General features: G+C 34.8%; 1 protein-coding gene across 2 annotated transcripts in view; it reads right to left on the bottom strand.

The window, feature by feature from the left end:
- Positions 1–21,964, bottom strand: part of ACVR1C (activin A receptor type 1C) — a 92,129-nt gene that overhangs the window by 64,377 nt on the left and 5,788 nt on the right. Inside the window, exon 1 of one of the 2 annotated variants that reach the window (XM_017946544.3) lies at positions 11,379–12,324. The exons of the other annotated variant lie outside the window; for it this stretch is intronic. The gene's annotated coding sequence lies outside the window, so the exon portion shown is untranslated. Of the gene's footprint in view, positions 1–11,378; positions 12,325–21,964 lie in introns of those variants that run through there. 2 annotated transcript variants of the gene reach the window in all.

Below are 21,964 nucleotides of genomic sequence, written 5' to 3' on the forward strand. Positions count from 1 at the left end.
TCGAGACCAGCCTAGCCAACATGGTGAAACCCCATCTCTACTAAAAATATAAAATTAGCCAGGCATGGTGGCAGGCTTCTGTAATCCCAGTTACTCAGGAGGCTGAGGCACGAGAATCACTTGAACCTGGGAGGCAGAGGTTGCAGTGAGTCGAGATTGCACCACTGCACTCCAGCCTGGGTGATAAAAAAAGACAGTCTCAAAAAATAAAAATAAACTAAAAAAAGAAGGTAGGTTACCTGGCTTCTCCTGGTTCCTTTTATCTATCAAGATACTGTTAAGTAACGTAATTGCCTGTTTCTTTTTTGCAGCTGCCCAAATATATTTCAAGACATAAAAGTATAAAAGTAAGGAAACATAAGAAAGAAGTTATAGGACCTCCAAAAAGTCTCAAAGAATTCATATTAGCCAGAAGAAAAGGAAAGTCTAAGGTAGGTCGTCTAAGTCTTGTTGCTTCTTTAATAGTGATATAAAACAAAACAAACAAAAAAAAAACTATAGTAAAGAAACAAACGAAAACCTTGTTTCTAGGTATGTCTGAGTTTAACATTGTTGGAATTCAGCAAGGTGCAGTAAAAAAGATCCTGCACTTTGGAAGATGCCTATCTGTAGTTCTAATCCTGAGTCACCCCTAACCCTGCTGTGCAGCCTGAGAGGTTACCACACCTCTCTAAATCTGTCCATGCACTGATGAAGTAGGGATAATAATTCCTATCTCACAGGATTATTATGAAAATTTTAAAAACAGATATTCTAGATAACACATTTAACACACAACAGATGTTTAAAAAAAAAAAAAAAAAAGGAAAAAAAAGAACACCCCAAAATTAAGCTCCTGCTATTACAAGTTATGGGCTATTCAGAGCTCAACATTTAAGGCACAAACCACACTCCTTAAAAATAGCTTTCAGTGTTTCTCACAACTTTCTGGTTCTGATTAACGTTTTCCTTGGTAGTGACACTGCCACACTAAGGTGATAAAATCAGCAGCTCCAAATCAAGATAGATATTTTTGTTAAAATAAAAAAAAAATGGTATCCATACATAATGAACGGGTAGATGTATCTGGAACATTAACTCCCATATTGGTTACTACACTAATTTTTCCTTTTCAATCAATTATTTCTTGGGCCTGATAATTTCAACAGAAAAATGAACAAAGTAGATGAACAGAGAAAGAAAAGCTGTCAATAAACATGAAAAGTTTAAATCTCCCTAATAATCAAAACAGAAAATTAATGCAAAGACATAATTTTCACTTGCCAAATTGGAAATGATGTTGTAAGTTATAACACCCAGAAATGGTTGGGGGGTTGGTCAATGAAATTTTATCTTCATACACAGTTAGTGGAGTATCAGTTGGTACAAACTCTTAGATGTGCAATCTGAAATATTTATCTCAAGTCTTAAAAACATTTATGATATTTGTGGTTGTATTTCTACTTCTACATGAAATAAACACAAAAGTTTCTTTAAAACTTCCATTACAGAGTTATTATTCACTAAAGTAAAAAACAGAAATAGACTAAACACCCCCAAATCAAGTAATATCCTCCTTTTTAGTAATATTTAGATTGGAACTTGCTCACTATAAATATGAAAAGTAAAATAATTAAAGATACAGGATATGTGCTCAATTTTTATACATGCATTGAAATAAATAGAATGAAACACATTCAAATATTAATAGCGGTTATCTCTGAGGTATGGGAATAAAGATGATTTTTACATTTTTCAACACCTTTTCCTAATTTGCAATAAAGAATATATTAATATTCTGTAATCAGGGATATTATTTATGAATATTATTTTGTTAAAGTTCACTTCTTGTTCCGTCAAAGTATTTAGTTCACAGGGAGTAGCTAAACATATCATAGAGACAGCTTCAGTCAGTTTTTCAGCAAAGGCCTCTAACATAATCCTGATGGTGGGATCTGGGTAAACACCCACAGGTTCGACTGCCATACTATACACCATAGCTAAAGCAAATCTGTTTTCAAGTCCAAAAATTGGAATTTGTGGTCTGAAACAGGCGAGCATACTTGAAAGCAGGGCTGTCCCTGGAAATTCAAATACATCGTCATCATAAAATGACTCCTACTCTACATGGAAACTTACCTGATCTCTGGGACATAAATAAGAGTAGCCTAGTTTGATGATCTTTCCATAACTTTTCCTCTTACCTTTTAATTGTTGAGAGAGGGTTACAACAGACACAGTGACTTTCCCTGACTGAAGAAGATAATCAAGAAAATGCTGACTGCCCACTATGTGCATGGCACTGTACTCAACAAGGGGTACCTCTAATCTGACTCAGCAAAGTAGGTTTGTTAACACATTAATGAGCCTCTGTAGAAACTGCAGATGCAAGCAAAATTCTCCATAAGCAAGCTTAATTCTATAGTAAAGAGAGAAAAGGAGCCCAAGTAGCCCATAAGTGTTCTCCTGTAGGTGATAAATGACCTTTTAAGTCTAACCAAGTGCTTTCACCTAAAAGAACAGGTGAGCAAATGTTGCATTTACAATGAGCTTTATCTGTGTATGGACAATGTCCCTGACTGCAATTTCCTTTGCTAAGAGAAGAAATCACTATTCCATGTTAACAAATTAAACATAACCTAATTTATCCTAACTTGATTTCATTTCTATCTACTTAATACCATTTTGCAGAATGAAGATTATACAGACAAAAAACATTTTAATATGTACAGAAATTCCTTACTTTCAAAGAAGTTATAAAACATGGGTAAATTTTAATTATTTATAATTTTAAAATATTTCTATTTAATTAATGTTATAAGTGCACATGGCAAAAAAAAAAATAGTATAGGAAGAATTTAAAAGAAAAGCATCCATCTAGTGACCCACATCTCCCCACTCTCACTTCCCAGAGGTACCCACTTTTAACTATTGTTGTTATTATTTAGGACATTATGTTAGGACATTAATTCTAAAAATATATCTGATTAACCAATTTGAAACATAATCTGTTGACTTCCTGATCTGTATGACTTCTTAGTTTATCTATAGGCTCTCCAATTTGGGGAGGAGAGCCGGGTTTATTGAACTGTAATTTACATATAGCAATTATTACAGTAACTATTTTAATGTAGTTGTATGAGTTTTGACAACTACAATTCCACAATCCCTCCTGCCAAACTTATACTACTTTTCAGACAATTTCTCTCTCTGTCCCAACTGCTGGCAAGCACTGATATTTTCTGTTCCTATACTTTTGCCTTCTTCAGAATGTCAAACAAAGGCAGTCTTCTGAGTCTGGCTTTTTGCATTTGGTTTAAGGCATTTGAGATTTATTCACCATGTTGCATACATCAGTAGCTTTTTTGAATGCATATACAACCGTTTGTTTATCCATTCATCAGTTAAAGGACATTTGGATTTTTCCCATTTTTCTGGAATAGAAATAAATCTGTAATAAGCATTAATACACTGTTTTTATGTAAAGTAAGTTTTATTTCTCTTTGCTAAATATCTAGGAGTGGGATTACTATTTTGTATAGAAGGTGTACATTTAACTTTACATAGAATTGCCAAAGTGTTTTCCAAAGAGCTTGTATCATTTTACATTTCCACCAGTAATGTATGAGAGTTCCAGTTACTTACATATTTCATCCACTTCTTACTGAGTTGTTTCCTTATTATCGAGTTCTGAGTATTCTTTATATTTTTGGAGACAAGTGCTTTATAAGATATGTGCTTTGCAAACATTATCTCCTGGCCTGCATCTTGTCTTCTCATTCTCTTAACGGCATCTTTCAAGGAACAGAAGTTTGTAATTTTGATGAAGTCTAATTTATTCAGTATTTTTCTTTTACAGATCATGCTTTTAGTACCCTCATCTAAGAAATGTTGCCTAACCTAAGATCAAAATGTTTTCTATGTTTTCTTTTAGAAGTTTTCATAGTTTTAGATTTTATTCTTAGGTCCATTTTAGTTAATACTTGTAAACATGCAAGGGATTTTGATTTATTTATTTATTTATTTATTTATTTTTGCTTATGAATGTATCCAGTGTAATCTGTTGAAAAGGCTGTTCTTTCTCCATTAAATTGCCTTTATAATTTTGTCAAAAAAATCAATTGACATATATATGTATGTAGGTCTATTTCTGGTTTCTCTATTCTATTCTGTTGATCAATGTGCCTCTCCTTTTGTCAATACCACACGGTCTTAATTATTGTAATGAATCTTGAAATAGGTACTATGAGGATTCCAACTTTGTTCTTATTTTACAAAATTGACTTGGGTATTCTCATTCCTTTGCCTTTCCCTATAAATTTTAGAATCACCTTGGTGAATTCTACATAAACTCCTGCTGAGATTTTGACTGAAACTTTGCAATCTATAGACCAATTTAGAGAAAATTAATAAATTGACAACACTGAGCAATTGATTCTGTGAATATAGTACAATGCGCCCTCAATATCCGCAGGGAATTTGTTCCATGTCTCCTGAGGATATTGAAATCCATGGATGCTCAAGTCTCTTATATAAAATGGCATAACATTTGCTTATAACCTATGGACATCCTCCCCTATACTTCATTTTACTTTTATTTAAATATTTATTGATACATAATGTCTTATAAGGCACATATCAGCGTTGGTTACACACAGAGAATGTATAATAGTCAAGTCGGGGTATCTACTACCTTGAGATTTATCATTTCTACGTGTTGGTAACATTTCAAGTCCCCTCTTCTAGTTACTTTGAAATATACAATATATTGTTGGAAAGTACAGTACGCCTAATCTGCTATCAAACATTAGAACTTATTTCTTCTAAATAATTATATGTTTGCACCCATTAACAAACCCCTCTTCAGCACCCCCTCCCACTTTCCCTCCTTCCCAGCTTTTGGTATCTGTCATTCTATTCTCTATGTTCAGGAGAGCAAGTCTTTTAGCTCACATATATGAATGAGAACATATGGTATTTGTCTTTCCGTACCTGGCTTATTTCACTTGACAAAATGACCTCCAGTTCCATCATGTTGTTGCAAATAACATGGTTACATTCTGTTTTATGGCTGAACATATTCCATCATGTATGTATATCACATTTTCTTTATCCATTCATCCACTGATGGACACTTAGGCTGATTCCACAATGTAGGTTTTGAGTAGTGCTGTGATAAACATGTGAGTGCAGGTATCCCTTTGATATAGTGATTCATTTCCTTTGGATAAATACCCAGTAGTGGGATTGCTGGATTGAAGAGTAGTTCTAATTTTAGTTTTTTAAGGAAACTCCATGCTGTTTTCCATAGTGATTGTACTTGTTTACATTCCCACCCACAGTGTATAAGAGTTCACTTTTCTCTAGATACTTCACCAATATCTGTTGTTTTTTGTCTTTTTACTAATAGCCATTCTAACTGGGATGAGATGATATTTCATGGTGGTTTTGATTTGCATTTCTCTGATGATTAGTGATGTTGAGTATTTTTTTCATATACCTGTTGGCCATTTGTACGTCTTCTTTTGAGAAATGTCTATTCATAATCTTTCCCCGTTTTTAATAGGATTATTTGTTTGTTTGTTTGTTTTTACTGTTGAGTTTGGGTTCATTTTATATTCTGGATATTAGTCTCCTGTCAAATAAGAAATTACTAATATTTTCTTTCATTCAACAGGTTGTCTCTTCACTCTGTTGATTGCTTCTTTTGCTATACAGAAGCTTTTTTCAGTTTAATATAGTCCCATTTGTCTATTTTTCTTTTTGTTGCTTGTTCTTTCACAGTCTTAGCCATAAAATCCTTGCCAAGACCAATGTCATAAAGTGTTTCCCCTGTGTTTTCTTCTAGTAGTTTTATAGTTTCTGGTTTTACACTTAAATCTGTAATCCATCTTGAGTTGATTTTGTATGTAGTGAGGACTAGGGGTCCAGTTTCATTCTTCTGCATATAATTATCCACTTTTCCCAGCATCATTCATTAAAAAGGGTGTCTTTTCCCCCAATGTGTATTCACGGCAGCTTTTTTGAAGATCAGTTGGCTGTAAATACTTGGATTTATTTCTGAGTTCTCTATTCTGTTTCATTGGTCTATGCATCTATTTTTATACCAATACCATGCTGCTTGGTCACTATAGCCTTCCAATATGTTTTGAAGTCAGTTAGGATGATGTCTCCAGCTTTGCTCTTTTTTGCTTAGAATTGTTTTGGTTATCTGGGCTCTTTTTTGGTTCCATATGAATTTTAGGATTCTTTTTTTATATTTCTGTGAAAAATGACATTTGGTCACTATAGCCTTCCAATATGTTTTGAAGTCAGTCAGGATAATGTCTCCAGCTTTGCTCTTTTTGCTTAGAATTGTTTTGGTTATCTGGGCTCTTTTTTGATTCCATATGAATTTTAGGATTTTTTTTCTGTGAAAAATGATATTAGTATTTTGATAGAAATTGCATTGAATCTATAGATACCTTTAGGTAGTACGGTCATTTTAACAATACTAACTCTTCAGATCTATGAGCATGAAATGTCTTTTCATTTGTTCGTGTCCTTTTCAATTTCTTTCATCATTGTTTTCTGGTTTTTCTTGTATAGATGTTTCACATTCTTAGTTAAGTTTGTGTATGTATTTTTGTAGCTATTTTAAATGAGATTGCCTTTCTGATTTTTGCTTAGCTAATTCATTACTGAAGTATATAAATGCTACATATTTTTTAATGTCAGTTTTGTATCTTGCACCTTTACTGAATTGAACAGTTCTACGAGTTTTTTTGGTGGAGGCTTTTGATTTTTCTAAATATAAGATCATGTCCCCTGCAAAGAGGGATGATTTTATTTCCTCATTTCCAATTTAAATGCCTTTTACTTCTTTCTCTGGTCTGACTGCTCTGGCTGGGTCTTCCAGTGCTATGTTGAAAAGGAGTGGTGAGAGTCAGCATTCTTGTCTTGTTCCAGTTCTTAGAGGAAAGGCTTTCAATTTTTCCCCATTTAGTATGATATTAGCTGTCGGTTTGTCACATATTACTTTTATTATTTTGAGGTATATGCCTTCTATGCCTAGATTATTGAGAGTTTTTTTATCAAAATGAGTTGCTAAATTTTATCACTTTTTCTGCATCTATTGAAATAATCATATGATCTTTGTTCTTCATTCTGTTGATGTGAAGTATAACATTTATCAATTTGTGTATGTTGAACCATACTTGCATCCTTGACATAAATCCCACCTGATCATTATATGTTATCTTTTTGATGTGCTGTTAGATTCAGTTTGTTAGTATTTTGTGAAGGATTTTTGCATCTTTGTCCATCAGAGATATTGGCGTGTAGATTTCTTTTTTGGTTGTGTCATTGTCTAGGACTATCAGGGTATTGCTGGCCTTAAAAAATGAGTTTAGGAGAATTTCCTGCTCTTCAATTTTTTCTAATAGTTTTAGGATAATTGGTATTAGACCTTCTTTATATGTTTGGTAGAATTCCACAGTGAATACATCTAGTCCTGAGCTTTTTCTCGCTAGAAGACTTGTCATTACGACTCAGTCTCACTACTAGTTATTGGTCTGTTCAGGTTTTCTATTTCTTTCTGATTCAATCTTGGTAGGCTGTATGTTTCCAGGAATTTATCCGTTTCCTCTATGTTTTTCAATTTGTTACTTTATAGTTGTTCATAACAGTCTCTGATGGTCTTTTGTATTTTTGTGGTATCAATTATAGTATCTCCTTTTTCACTTCTGATTTTATTTGTGTCTTCTCTCTTTTTTTTTTAGTCTAGTTAACAGTTTATCACTTTTGTTTATCTTTTCAAAGAGCCAATTTTTCATCTCATTGATTCTTTGAATTTTTTTTTGTTGTTGTTATTTAGTTCATTTAGTTCTGCTGTGATCTTTATTATTTCTTTTCTTCTGGTAATCTGGGGTATGGTTTGCTTTTGAGGTTCATTGAGGTGCCTTATTAAGTTATTTGAAATCAGGTGTGGTTTTTTTAGTGTGGGCATTTATTGCTATTTAGTGTGGGTATATAGTGCTAACTTCTCTATTAGCACTGCTTTTGCTATATCCCACAGGTTTTGATATGCTGTGTTTCCATTTTCATTGGTTTCAAAACTTTTTTTAAAATTTCCATCTTTATTTCTTCCTTGACTCAATGGTTGTTTAGGGGCATGTTGTTTAATTCCCGTGAATTTGTATAGTTTCCAAATTTCCTCTTGGTATTGATTTCTAGTTTTATTCCACTGTGATCTGAGAAGATATTTGATATAATTTTAATTTTATAAAATTTGTTGAGGCTTGTTTTGCAACCTAACACATGATCTCTCCTGAAGAATGTTCCATATGTTGATGCAGAGGATGAATATTCTGCAGTTGTTGGATAGAATGCTCTGTATATGTTTGTTAGGTCCATTTGGCCTAAGGTCCAGTTTAAATCCAATGTTGCTTTGTTCATTTTCTGTCTAGATAAACTGTCTAATGCTGAAAGTGGGATGTTGAAGTCTTTCACTATTATTGCATTGCAGTCTCATTCTTTCTCTAGAACTAGTAATATCTGCTTCATGAATCGAGGTACATACGTACTTAGAATTGTTATCTCTGCTTGCTATATAACAACATTCTTTGTCTTCCTTTTTACTGTTCTTGATTTAAGGTCTCTATTATCTGATACAAGCATAACGACTCCTGTTCACTTTTGGTTTCTATTTGTGTGAAATATCTTTTTTCATCCCTTTACTTTCAGTGTATGTGTCTTTACCGGTAAAGTGCATTTCTTGTAGGCAGTGTATAGTTGGATAATTTTTTGTATCTATTCAGCCAGTCTATATGTTTCAAGTAGAGAATTTAATCCATTTCTATTCAAGGTCATTATTGATATGTGAGGTTTTGTTCCTGTCATATCGTTAATTGTTTTCTAGTTGTTTATAAATTATTTGTTCCTTTCTTTTTCTCTTAATATTTGTCCTTGTGGTTTAGTGGTTCTGTAGTGGTCCTATTTGAGTTATTTCTCTTCCAAATATGTGTGTGTTTGTCATGTCAGTGAGTTTTATACTTTCATGTGTTTTCATGATGGTAATCTTTTTCATGATGGTTGTCTTTTTGCTTCCAGGTTTAGGACTCCCTTGAGCATTTCTTATAGTGGCAATCAATTCCCTCAGCATTTGCTTGTCTAAGAAACACGTTATTTCTCCTTCATTTATGAAGGATATTCTCACTGGATATAGTTTTCTTGTGTATCACTTTTCTTCTTTCAGCATTTTAAATATATCATTCCATTCTCTTATGGCCTATAAGGTTTTTGTTGAGAATTCAGCCTTTAAAAAGATGGGAGTTCCTTTATAGGTTATGACATACTTTTGCTGTTTCTAGAATTCTCTTTTCTCTTTGACTTTAGACAGCTTGATTATAATGTACCATGAAGAAGACGTTTTTGAATTGTATCTGTTTGGGGATCATTGGGCCCTGTATTTGAATGTCTAAATCTCTTGCTAGAGCTGGGAAAGTTTTCATCTATTACTTCACTGGATAGGTTTTTAAACCCTTTTGGTGTCTCTTTGCCTTCTGGGATACTAATAATTTGTATATCTGGTCCCTTTATTGTGTCCCATATATTATGAAGATTTCATTCATTCTTTTTTATTATTTTATATTTGTTTCTTTCTGACCAGACTTTTTTGAAAGACCTGTATTCAAGTTCTGAGATTATTTTTTCTGCTTGATCTAGCCTTTTGTTGAAGCTTTCAAATGTATGTTGTACTTCATTCAGTAAATTCCTCAGTTCCAGGATTTATTATTATATCTTTGGTAAATTTCTCATTCATATCCTGAATTGTTTTACTGATTTCTTCGCAATATTTTTCAAAGTTCTGTTGTATCTCACTGAGATTCTTTAAACTCAACAATTTGATTTCTTATCTGGGATCTGTAGAATTCCTTTTAGATTGGGATATATTGCTAGATAATTATTATGTTCCCTCGAAGGTGTCATATGTCCTTGCTTTTTAATGTTTCTTGTGTTCTTACATTGATATCTGCACATCTGATTTAACAGTTACTTCTTCCAATTTTTCAAATTTCCTTTTGTAGGAGAGGACTTTTTCCTAAAGATGTATCTATGGCATTGGTTGGGTAGGACCCTTCCTCTTTGATTTTGGGTGCATGCAGTAGTGTAGTCTCTGTATGACTTTTTTGTGGTAAATAGCATCAGTGGTATCTATTATTTCCTCAGTGAGTTACAGTATGGTTATGAGTGGAGGCTGTGGTGAAGTTGTGCTGATGACAGGAATTCCAGGTGGGCCAGTCTTTAGGCACGAGTGGTGGCAGCAGTGGGCTGAGCGTGCCTGTTGTTAGACTCCAGGGTGGCATATGTTTACTGTGATGTTAGTGGGTCCAGATGGGTCCATTCCTGGGCCTCCGGTAGCTGCTTGGGATGCTAGCAGGTGGGTGGGTGGGTTCTTGGGCCCCTGGGCAATAGGCTTGTTGTGGGCAAGGGCAATAGCAGTTGTGGGACAACTTTCTGGATCCTGAGCAGTGTGTGCTGGTGTTGGCAGTATCTGTGATGGGCTGGGTAGGCCAGTCCCCAGGCTCCTAGGTGGCATGTGTGGGTGTATTTTGTCAGGGGTGTTGACAGCAAGCTGGGTGGGCCAGCTTTTCAACTTCCTGAGGGAAGTGCACACACGCCAGAGGTGGTGAAATGGGCAGGGTGATCCCCAGGTTCTCAGGCAGAATGCTTGGGCTCTGTGGATGCAGTGCCAGGGTGGACAGGTCTGACCTTGGTCCCCTGGTGATATGCAGGGCATGGGCTGTAGTAGACAAGGTGAGGTAATCTGTGGTGAAGGGTGTGGAGAACACGACTCCAGGACTCATTCTAGAGCACAGCATTCACGCTTTTGGGATACATGGAGCTGCTTTTAGCAGTCCCCTGTGGTTAGCTCTCGGGGTCTGAGAAGTGCACACTTTGTCTCTGGCAATAGCAGTGGCCAGAGAAATGTGTGGGGAGCCTGTATTCAGGCCACACACTAGAGTGCAGAGGCTGTGCTCCTGGTGTGGGCAGAGTTGGTGACCACAATCCCAAACACGGAGCTCTTAGGTTCTAGGTAGCACTTACTTCAGCTCCTGGCTGCAGGAGTGACTGCAATGTTTTGGGGGTTAGTGGGAGGGATCCTGCCCTCCTTGCATGGGCCCCAAAACAGAGGCTACATTGAGAGTGGGGGCTCAGTCACCACTCACAGCCCCAGATAGGCAGCTCCAGACAGGCAGCCCACTCCAGCCTCTGGCAGCACAAGGGCAGCTGTGGTGCAGTGGTATGAGTGAGGGACAGGATCCCACTTTTCTATGTGCTAGCCTGAGCACAAGAGCTACACTGCCAGCGGGAACAGGGTTGCTACTCCCAGACCATCAGCGCTCAGGCTCACCCACCTCAGGTCCCGGTGGCAGCAACTGCTGCAGAAGTGTGTGGAGTTGGAACGGGTCCCACTCTCTGATTGCAAGCCCAATAACAGAGTCCATGCCACTGCTGGGGACAGGGTTACTTCTCACTGCCCCAGACAGGGAACTTTCAGGCTCTGGAAAGTATACACTCCGGTTTCCTTTGTCCCAGGAGCCACCTCCTTGGTGTGCTGCACAGTTCCTTCCCCAGAGAGTAGTACTCCATGTGGACTAGAGTACTAAGGACCACACAACACCTTTGGGTCCAGCCAGCACTGTGCCACTGTAGCCCTCTAGCTAGACACTGGGGAATGTCAGTGGAGGCTTCCAGAATGTAGAACTATAGGGCCTATGGTTACCAGGGCAGGATGAATCCAACTGACAGCAGAACTCTCACAATTATGCTGTTTTACAGCTGCTTAGGTCTCAGGGAGGTGTGTGACCCAGTACAAGTTCCCTGTCTAGTGTAATGTCCCCGCAGAGTCTCTAGATCATTGTCCATGTTAGTCTAAGGGTTCATACAGGTAGAGGAGCTCTCCCATGGCAACAGTCTAGTGGGAATGTGGACTGCTAAGGGTCTCTCACTTACCCATTCCCTGCAATAGGAAGCCCCTCTGGGCTCCCAGTCAATCTCAACCACTGGCTGCTCACTTCCTTTTTCTTCCTTGTCTCGGTTGTTTCCTGACTTCTCTGTTGATCTCCAGTGATCTCTCCTAGATGTTCTATTCAAGATGTGATTATCTCTTTGCAATTTTGGTTCTTCTTTCTAGGGAGGGTGAGTGTCTAATGTCCTTAGTCAGCCATCTTAACACCTCTCTACTTTAAATAATCTCTAGATTACTTGTAATACCTAATGCTACATAAATAGTTTTAATACTGTATTGGGTTTTTACTTGCATTATTTTTATTGCTGTATTGTTAATTTTTGTTGGTTTTTTTCCCCAAATATTTTCAATCTGCAGTTGATTGAATCTGCAGATGTGAAACCCACAGATATGGAGGGCCAACTGTATAGGATTTCATTCATTTAGGTTTACTTTAAATTATTTCAACTGTGTTTTATAGTTGAGTGTTGTCATCTTGTTTTAAATGCATCTGCTGATATTGTCATATGGTTTCTCTTTAGTCTGCTGAAATGGTAAATGGAAATATCAGATTTTTGAATATTGAACTAGCCTTGCATTCCTAGGACAAACTCCACAAGAAAATAATATATTATCCTGTTGTTATATTTTTGTTCAATTTGATAACATTTTGTTGAGGATTTTTGCATCTCTATGAGAGATACTGGTCTGTAGTTTTCTTTCATTGTGATGTCTTTACCTAGTTTAGCTTTCAGTGTATACTGGTTCCATAAAATGAACTGAAAGATGTTCCCTCCACTTGCACATTCTGGAAGTTTATGTAGAATAGACATTATTTCTTCCTAAAAATTTTGATATAATTCACCAGTGAAGTCATGTGAGATTAGAGACTTTTTTGTTGGAAGTTTTCAAGCTTTGCTGCATAATGAACATCTTTAATCTCTTTAGGACTATTCAGGTTATCTATTATTTCTTGATTAGTCTTTGGAAGTTTATATCTTTCAAGGAATTTGCTCATTTTACCTAAATATTTTAATTGTGAATAAAATGCAATATTCTTTTATTTTTAGTTTTATGTCTGTAGGGTGGAGAGCAATGTCCTTCTTTCATTTATAACATCAGTAATTTGTGTATTCCCTCTATTTTCTTTGTAAATCTAGCTAAGGTGAACCACTTTGACCTATGAGTATTTAGAAGTTTGTTACTTAATAAGTTCCTGTTGTTGATTTCTAGTTTGTTTCCATTATATTCAGAGAACATATTCTGCATACTTTAATTTTTAAAAAATTTATTAGGTTTGTTCTATGCCCCCACAATATGGTCTATCTTGGCTAATATTCTACATGCACTTTAAAATATGTGTATTCTGCTGTTAGTTGGAATGTTACATAAATGTCAATTAGATCAAGTTAGTTAAAATTATTTTTTAGATTTTGTATATCCTTACTAAAGTTTGGTTTACTTATTCTATTAGATATGAGAGAGGAGTTTGAAGACTCAAAATATAATTAAAGATGTGTCTATTTCCCTTTCAGTTCTATCTGTTGTTGTTTCATGCATTTTGAAGCTCTTTGGCTAGAAGCATACACAACATTATGATATCTTGTCAGTGAAGTGATATCTCTATCACTATGGAATATCCCTGGCAGCATCTTATCTTTTGATGTCTATTTTGTTTGTTATTAATATAGCCACCCCAGCTTTCTTATAATTAGTGTTTGTATAATTTTTTCCATAGTTTTACTTTCAATCTATTTGTCTCTTTATATTTAAAGTGCATTTCATATATTAAAGTGGATTTCTTATGATAGCATATAGATCTTGCTTTTTTACCCAGTCTGACAATCTCAGTCTTCTCATCAATATACTTAAACCATTTACATTTAATGCAACTATTGGTATAACTGAATTGAAATCTACCATATTGTTCATTGTTTTCTCTTCATTGTTTTTGATCCCTTGGATATTTTATCTTCATGCTTTTGGATTAATTGAATGTTTTTATTCCATTTTATTTACATTATTAGCTTATTATTTTTACCATTTTAAAAATATTTTTGAGAGATGTCCTTGCAGCTGGGCACAGTGGTTCATACCTATAATACTTTAGGAGGCGAAGGCAGGAGGATCACTTGAGGCCAGGAGTTTAAGACCAGCCTGAGCACTGTAGTGACACCCTATCTCTACAAGTAACAATCACATGAAAAAAAAATACACAAAAAAGTAACCAGGCGAGATGCATGCTTCTGAGTTTCTGTGGGTTTTGTCTGTTTGTTTTGAGACAGGATTTCACTTTGTCAGCCAGGTTGGAGTGCAGTGACATGATCATAGCTCACTGCAGCCTTGACCTCCAGAGCTTAAGCAATCCCTCCCACCTCAGCCTCCCCAGTATCTGGGACTACAGGTGTCTACAACCATACGTGACTAATGTTTTTCATTTTTTGTAAAGACAGGGTCTTGCTATGTTGCCTAGGTTGGTCTCAAACTCCTAGGCACAAGTAATCCTTCCACCTTGGTCTCCTAAAGTGCTGGGATTACATAAGTTCTTATTTATTGGAAAATGTATATTTCTCTTTCAGTAAAAAAAAAAAAAAAAAAAAAAAAAAAAAAAAAAACTTCATGTAGTATGGAATATTGGGTTGGCAATTTTTTACTCACTGCATTTAAAGGTGTCACTTTATTGCATTATGGCTGTTCTTGTAAAAATACTAAAAATTTAAAAAATAAAATCACTTCATTGGTTTGTGTTTTGCAGTTTCTGCTAAGAAGTCTGCTGCAATTCTTAACTTTGCTCCTCTTTATGTAAGAGGTATTTTTTAATGCAAGCTGCCTTCAAGATTTTCTGTTCATCTTTGAATGTCATCAGTTAGAATGTGATGGATGTTGTCTATTGATGTAAGGTTTGGAAGTAGAGCAATTTGTCTGGATTGGGCTCTCCAAGCTTCTGTGCTTGGTGGTTTGATGTCTTTCATTATATCTGGAAATTATTAACCAACATCTCTTCAACTATTTCTTTTGTCCCATTCTCCCTTTTTTTCCTTCTAGCATTCCATTTACACATATGTTAATATATTACTTGATATTACCCTATACCTCTTGGATGCTCTATTGAGTCTTTTTGCTCCTCCCTCTTTATTACCTTTGGACATTTCCCTCTTTAGTGTAATGGCTTTAAACAAGTATAAGTACACTATTATAAGGTAATTTCTAGTGATCCATTTTCAAATTTATGATTCTTTCTTTGGCTGTCTCAGGTCAATTGATGAGCACACCAAAGGCATTCTTCATTTGTTTTTCATATTTAGCCTTTCCTTTTGACATTTTCTTACACTCTCTACCCTTCTAATGAAATGCTACATCTGTTCAGGCATATTTTCCACCTTTTCCACTACAGCTTTTAATCATAGTTATTTTAAATTTCTTGCCTAATAGTTCTAAAATCTGCATCATATCTAAATCAGGTTCTATTGAGTGCTCTGTCACTTGTGAGTAGGGTTTTTTCTTAAGTATCTCCTCACTATTATTGGTTGATATAAATATAATTATACTATTGGTAAATTTAATCATACTATCATAAGGTCTTTACACTAAACCTGGAGGTGTCAGGGTAAAGAGAGAAGCATGAAGTAAGAAGATTGAAGTGTCAGATATGAAGAGTAATGAATGAAATGACACAGTATTGATTCAAAAGGAACATTAAGAAAGAATACAGTTAAACATAGAGCAACCACTTATAAATAATAATTAGAAGACAGAGTTAAGAAAGTCAAAGTAAAATGAAATACTCAAAAAATTACTAGTCAAACAGAGGGCAAAAAAAGAGGAACAGCAGAATGATAAAAAGAAAAATAAATAGGCTACAAATTACTATACTAATTGTTAATGAACTAAACACCTTAATTACTGTCCAAGTGTTAAAAGGTAAAAGTTAAGAACTAACTATATGCTGTGTACAAAGGCTGCACTTTTGTTATAAAGAAGCTGATAGAAAGTAAAGGAAAGGGAAAAAATACACGCAAATACTAAACATAAGAAAACTGGCATGGTTATATTACTATTAGAGAAGATTTCAAGACAAACAGTATTACTGAGATAAAGAGGGACATCTTTTATTAATGAAATAGTCATTGCATCAGGAAGGCATGGAAATTGTAAATGTGTACGTGCCTAAGTGTTTCAAAATATATAAAATAGAAACTAATGAAACTAAAGGGAGAAACAAATACATGAGTATAGCTGCACACTTATCTCAGTAAGAAATACAGATGATGAGAACAACACTATCAATAAACCTCATCTAACTGGCATCTACAAAACAATACACCCAAGAGCCAAAACTAATCTATGGTAGAATAAAGAACAGCAGATGCCTTTGGGTGTACTGCATTGAGATACGACTAGGTAGACATGAGGGAGCTCACTGTGATGACGCTTATCTTTAATACCTTAAAAAAGATTAGGTGAATGTATTTCTCAAAATTTCATGAGTACACACAAAAGACTTGTGAATGTCATTATATATAAATATTTTATCCAAAGAGAAAAGTGTTGAACTCTGTGTAATAATAGGCATGCTGAAGTATTTCAAATGAAGTATACTGCTATCTGTAATTTACTTGGAGTTACAACAGAAAATAACATATATTAATGGACAGAAGGATAGATAAATGGATACATATGTGATAAGGCAAATATGATAAAATAATGATGGTATAATACAATTGGTCAGTATATGGGTGATAACTAAAATTCTTTTAATTCTGGTGTATATTTGAAGTTTAAAAATAAAACTTGGGAGGAAAAGTAAAGCAAAATCAAACTTTCCCCAAACAAAAATGAATTAGAATGTGTTGCTATCAGAACTGAACTACAAAAATTGAAGGAAGATCTTCAGGCTGAAAGAAAATGACAACAGATATAAACTTGGATTTATACCAAGTAATGAAGAGTACTAAAAGTGATAAATAGGTGGGTAAATGTAAAATAATACATTCATTTTTAAAACTTCTTTAAAGGTAACTAAATACTTAAAGCCAAAATAATAACTCTAAGTTTCAAGGTTTATAAAATATTTAGAAGTAAAACATATGAGATTAATAGCACAAAAGACAAAGAGAGGGAAATGGAGGCATATGATGGTAAGGTTCTTAAATAAACTATGGTAATCAAAGGTATTACAAATTTTGGAACAATCACCAAAAATAAAGAGGCATAGCTTAGAAACTAATAGTGAAAATAATATATAAAGCTAATATTTAGTCAATTTAACCAAATGAAGGCAAAAGGAGGAAATGAAAGAGGATATATAAAAAAAAAGATGACAGATTTATTACATACAACCATATTGGTAAATACATTAAGTGTATATGTTGTAAATGCACCAGTTAAAAGACAAGTATGCAAGACAGGATCAAAAAAAGCAGGACCCAAACATATGCTCTCTATATAAGAAACACAATTTAAATATAAAGATATATATGAGTTAAGCATAAGAGAATGGAAAATTTATAACGTAGACATTCAGTACAAGAAAACTGGAATAACAGAGTAACTATATCAATAGTTTAAAAAAGTAGATATATAAATATTAACCATAAGAAAGATGGGATGGTTATATTAATATCAACAGAGTGGACCTCAAGGCAAAGCATATTGCCAGTAATAAAGATAAGCATGTCATAAAAACAAATATTACCAAGGATAAAGTAGGAGTTTTCCCAATCATAAGTATGAATCAAGAGGACATAATAATTCTAATTGTGTATGTACCTAAAAACAAAATTTTCAAATATAGGAAGCAACAATTAGAAAAAAACAAAAAAAAGGAAATACATAAATCCACAAGTAAATTAGAGATGTCAACAATCCTTTCTCAATAGCTGGTGAAACAAGAAGACAGAATTAGTAAAGATAGAAAAGACTTCAATAACACTGTCTAGCAACTTGACCTAAATGACACTTACAGAACACTCCACTCATCCAAAGGGAATACATAGCATTTTCAAGTACATATGGAGTATTCACAAGGTCAGACATATGCCAGGCTATAAAACAAATACAAATGAATTCAAAATAAATGAAATCATACAGATTACCTTATTTCATCCCAAATGGATTTAAAGTAGAATTCTATACGAAAAAAAACTCTGAAAAGTACTAAAATATTTGGCAGTTAAATAACAGACATCCAAATAACACACAGGCGGCTCCAAAAAATTACAAAGGAAACTAGGAAGTATTTTTAATTCAGTATGAATAAAAACACAATATCACAATTTCTGGATGAGCTGAAGCAGTTGCTGAGAAGGAAACTTAGAAGTTAAATACTTATATTAGAAAAGAAGAGAGGTCTTAAATTAATAATTTAATATGGGTCAGCAAACTGTGGCCCACTGACTATAAATAAGGTTTTATTGAAATGCAGCAACACCTATCTGTTTATGTATTGTCCATGGCTGCTTTCATACTACAAAGGCAGGGTTAAGTGGATGCAACAGTGACTATTCGTTTCACAAGCCTAAAACAGGATAAACTTTGACCCTTTGAGAAAATGTTGCCAACACTTGGTATAATGTACCCGCTAAAGAACTTGGAATAAAAAGCAATAAATTAAACCTAAAGAAAGTAGATGAAGAAAATAATAAAGAGAAGAAAATAACTGAAAACAAATAGAGAAAATAAATAAAACCAAAAGCTATTTATTTGCAAGAAATCAATAAAATTGATAAACCTCCAGCTAGACTCATCACGGTAAAAGGAGAGAAAATTCAAATTCCCTATGTCAGAAATATTAAAGGGGCCATCACTACAAATCTTATAAATATTAAAAGGATAATAAGGAAATATGGCAAAAAAAAAAAAAAAAACCTTCATGGTAATGGCAATATCCAAAACATAGTTGAGTACAAGCCATTCTGGGGAACATCATCTTGATGTGGCACAATAACTCTCTATACTTCTAAAGGAGTCCAGTTGTTTTAATGAAGTCAACTTTCTTCTCTCTACAAAAGGGAATGCCTTTTAATATAACATAGCTAAAGAGTAGCTGCAGGAAATAAATATTTTCAAAAAGAGTTTCATTCAGTTACACATTTATTATTCTATAAGGAATCTTCTGCTAATTATATAATTATTCTGTATTCAACCTGTCAAGTTTTGTGTAATGTCTATTTTCTGGAAATACAAATGACAGATTGCAAGTAGAATTTAAGTGAGAATGCAATCTCACCATGACTATCAGAGCAGGCAAATGTCCACAGAGTAGAATTTTTACTCTTGGAGAATGAAAATGGGGATGATAGAGAAAAAAAAATACACTTCCAGGGGAGTAGGCCAGGAAAATGTCATCAGATAAAGTTGTGAGACGTGATTAGTTAATACTGTTAAATATATTTTGGCTGTGTTGTAAAACAATCTTTTTTTTTAAAGCTGAATTAATCTGGATTACCAGTTTCTGAATTAACATCGCTTGGATATGTATGCATTTAAAAAAACTAAATATTTGTTGTTTTTAATTATTATTTTTAATTGACACATAATTGTATATATTTATGGGATACAATGTGATGTTTTGATACATGTATACAATGTCCAATGATCACATCAGGAGAATTAGCATATCCACCACCTCAAACATTTATCATTTCTTTATGTTGAGAACATTCAAAATCTGGTCTTCTAGCTATTTGAACACATCCACATCCTGAAGAATTAGATTTTTTTCCAGTCCTGTTTTTGATCATAGAGTCTTTATTTCAGTCAATTATGGAGTTGCACAAAAAAAGGTATAAGGTGCTTAATCAACATACAGAGATGTAGCATCCATCCCTGTCTTTTTACTAACCATGAGATAAGAAAGACAAAATAGATTGGGAGAAAATGTGTGTTTCACTTTCAAAATGGGAGCATCCTAATGATTTTCTTGAAGTGAAAAGTTTAATGAAAAAGTGGATTGATCTAATTTGGGATGTTTAAGTCATTGGCAAATTTAAATTGTTTTAAAAAAATAATAATAAGCCAAGCTCTTGAGTCATACTGAGTGATTCACCCATGAATTCTTGAGATTAATTTAAAACAGCTCCAAAGAAACAGTATCTTTGCATGCCTACTCTCTAAAAGACAGAAGAGAACAACAGAAAGGAGAAGTTATTCCAGAGGGAAAAAAGTGAAGAATCAGGACAGAGTAGGTCCGTGTTAGCCTGGCTGGCCAATCAGAGTAGTGAATTCAAGGGGCACAGGATGAGGCAACGGTAGGCCCTGAGAAGTAGCCAAGTGCTGGCTTCTATGGAAATAAGGTCTTCCTTGTCTGTTTCATACTCCCACTCACCTCCTCCATCCTTTTACTTTCTACTGGATCCCTAAGTAGGAGGAGTAGTGATTTGTATTGTTCGGGTTTCAGGGAACCAAGTGGCCCACATGCTTTAGGGATCCAACTTTCAAATAACAAGAAAAACACGGGGCTCATGGTCATGGCCATGTCTCCCATCTTTTCCACAGCAAGTGTGGGAAAGGTACAACCTGCTTCCTTGGTAGAAGAGATCCCGCCACCTCTTTCTAGACTTTCTACTTTTTCCTTCACTTAACAGCTGCCCCTGAAATTATTGCCTGGAACTCCTGCTCGAGTTTCCATGAGAGCTGAACTAATGTGAGGTATTGTAAATAGAGGTCCCTTTCTCCACAACCTCTATGGCTTCATTTTGCCAGGACTGAATAGCCTTTCAGTGGTTTCCTGGAGTTAGGATCCAGGGTTCGGGTTTATCACAGCTCCCCTGCCTTTATGCTTGGGCTCTTTAGTTGTTGAAAAGAAGAGTGTATTCAAGTTTGCCATGCTACTGGGTGCAAAAGCTCCAGGTAATAAGAAAAAGTTACTTTGCCTTGTTTCACCTCCTTTTTCTAGATGTCACCTCTTAAATGAAGATGAGACTCAGAAGATAGTGTTTGGGTATTCCTAGGTCCCATTAGCAAAAGAGTCATTTCTGTATCATTTATGAACATACCGCAATTTCTTAAACATACTACCCCAATTTCTTAAACAATGTAAGGATAAATCTTGAGATTTTGACTATTGACTGTGAAAAATGTATGACCTAGAAGACCAAAGCAATGGAAAACCAAGAAGAAACCTCACAGATACAAATGATAAGGTGTAACTAATGACATTCTTCACAGAAATAGAAAAAAAAAAAATCGTAAAATATATATGGAACCACAAGAGGCCCAGCATAGCCAAAGCTATCCTAAGGAAAAAGGACAAAACTCGAAGAATCACATTATCTGACTTCAAATTATACTAGAGAGCTACAGCAACCAAAACAGCATGATACTGACATAAAAACAGACACATAGACCAATGGAACAGAATAGAGAACCCGGAAACAAATCCACCCACCTATAGTGAACTCATCTTTGACACAGGTGCCAAGAACATACACTGGGGAAAGGATAGTCTCTTCAATAAATGGTCCTGGGAAAACTGGATGTCCATATGCAGAAGAATGTAACTAGACCCCTATCTCTTACAAAAAAAATCAAATCAAAATGGATTAAAGACCTCAAACTATGAAACTACTACAAGAAAATATTGGGGAAAATCTCCAGGACATTGGTTTGTGCAAAAATTTCCTGAGTAATATCCCACAAGCACAGACACCCAAAGGAAACATGCACAAATGGGATCATATCAACTTAAAAAGCTTCTGCACAGTAAAGGATACAATCAACAAAGTGAAAAGACAATCCACAGAATGGGAGAAAATATTTGCAAACTACCTCCCTCATGAGGAATTAATATCCAGAATATATAAGGAGCTAAAACAACTCTGTAGGGAAAAAAATCCAGTAATCCCATTTTAAAAAAGGGCAAAAGATTTGAGTAGCCATTTCTCAAAAGATGACATACAAATGGCAAACAGCACATGAAAAGGTGCTCAACATCACTGATCATCAAAGAAATGCAAATAAAAACTACAAAGATATCATCTCGCCCCAGTTAAA

Source organism: Papio anubis, chromosome 10 (assembly GCF_008728515.1).
Source record: "Papio anubis isolate 15944 chromosome 10, Panubis1.0, whole genome shotgun sequence".
Taxonomy (NCBI): domain Eukaryota; kingdom Metazoa; phylum Chordata; class Mammalia; order Primates; family Cercopithecidae; genus Papio; species Papio anubis.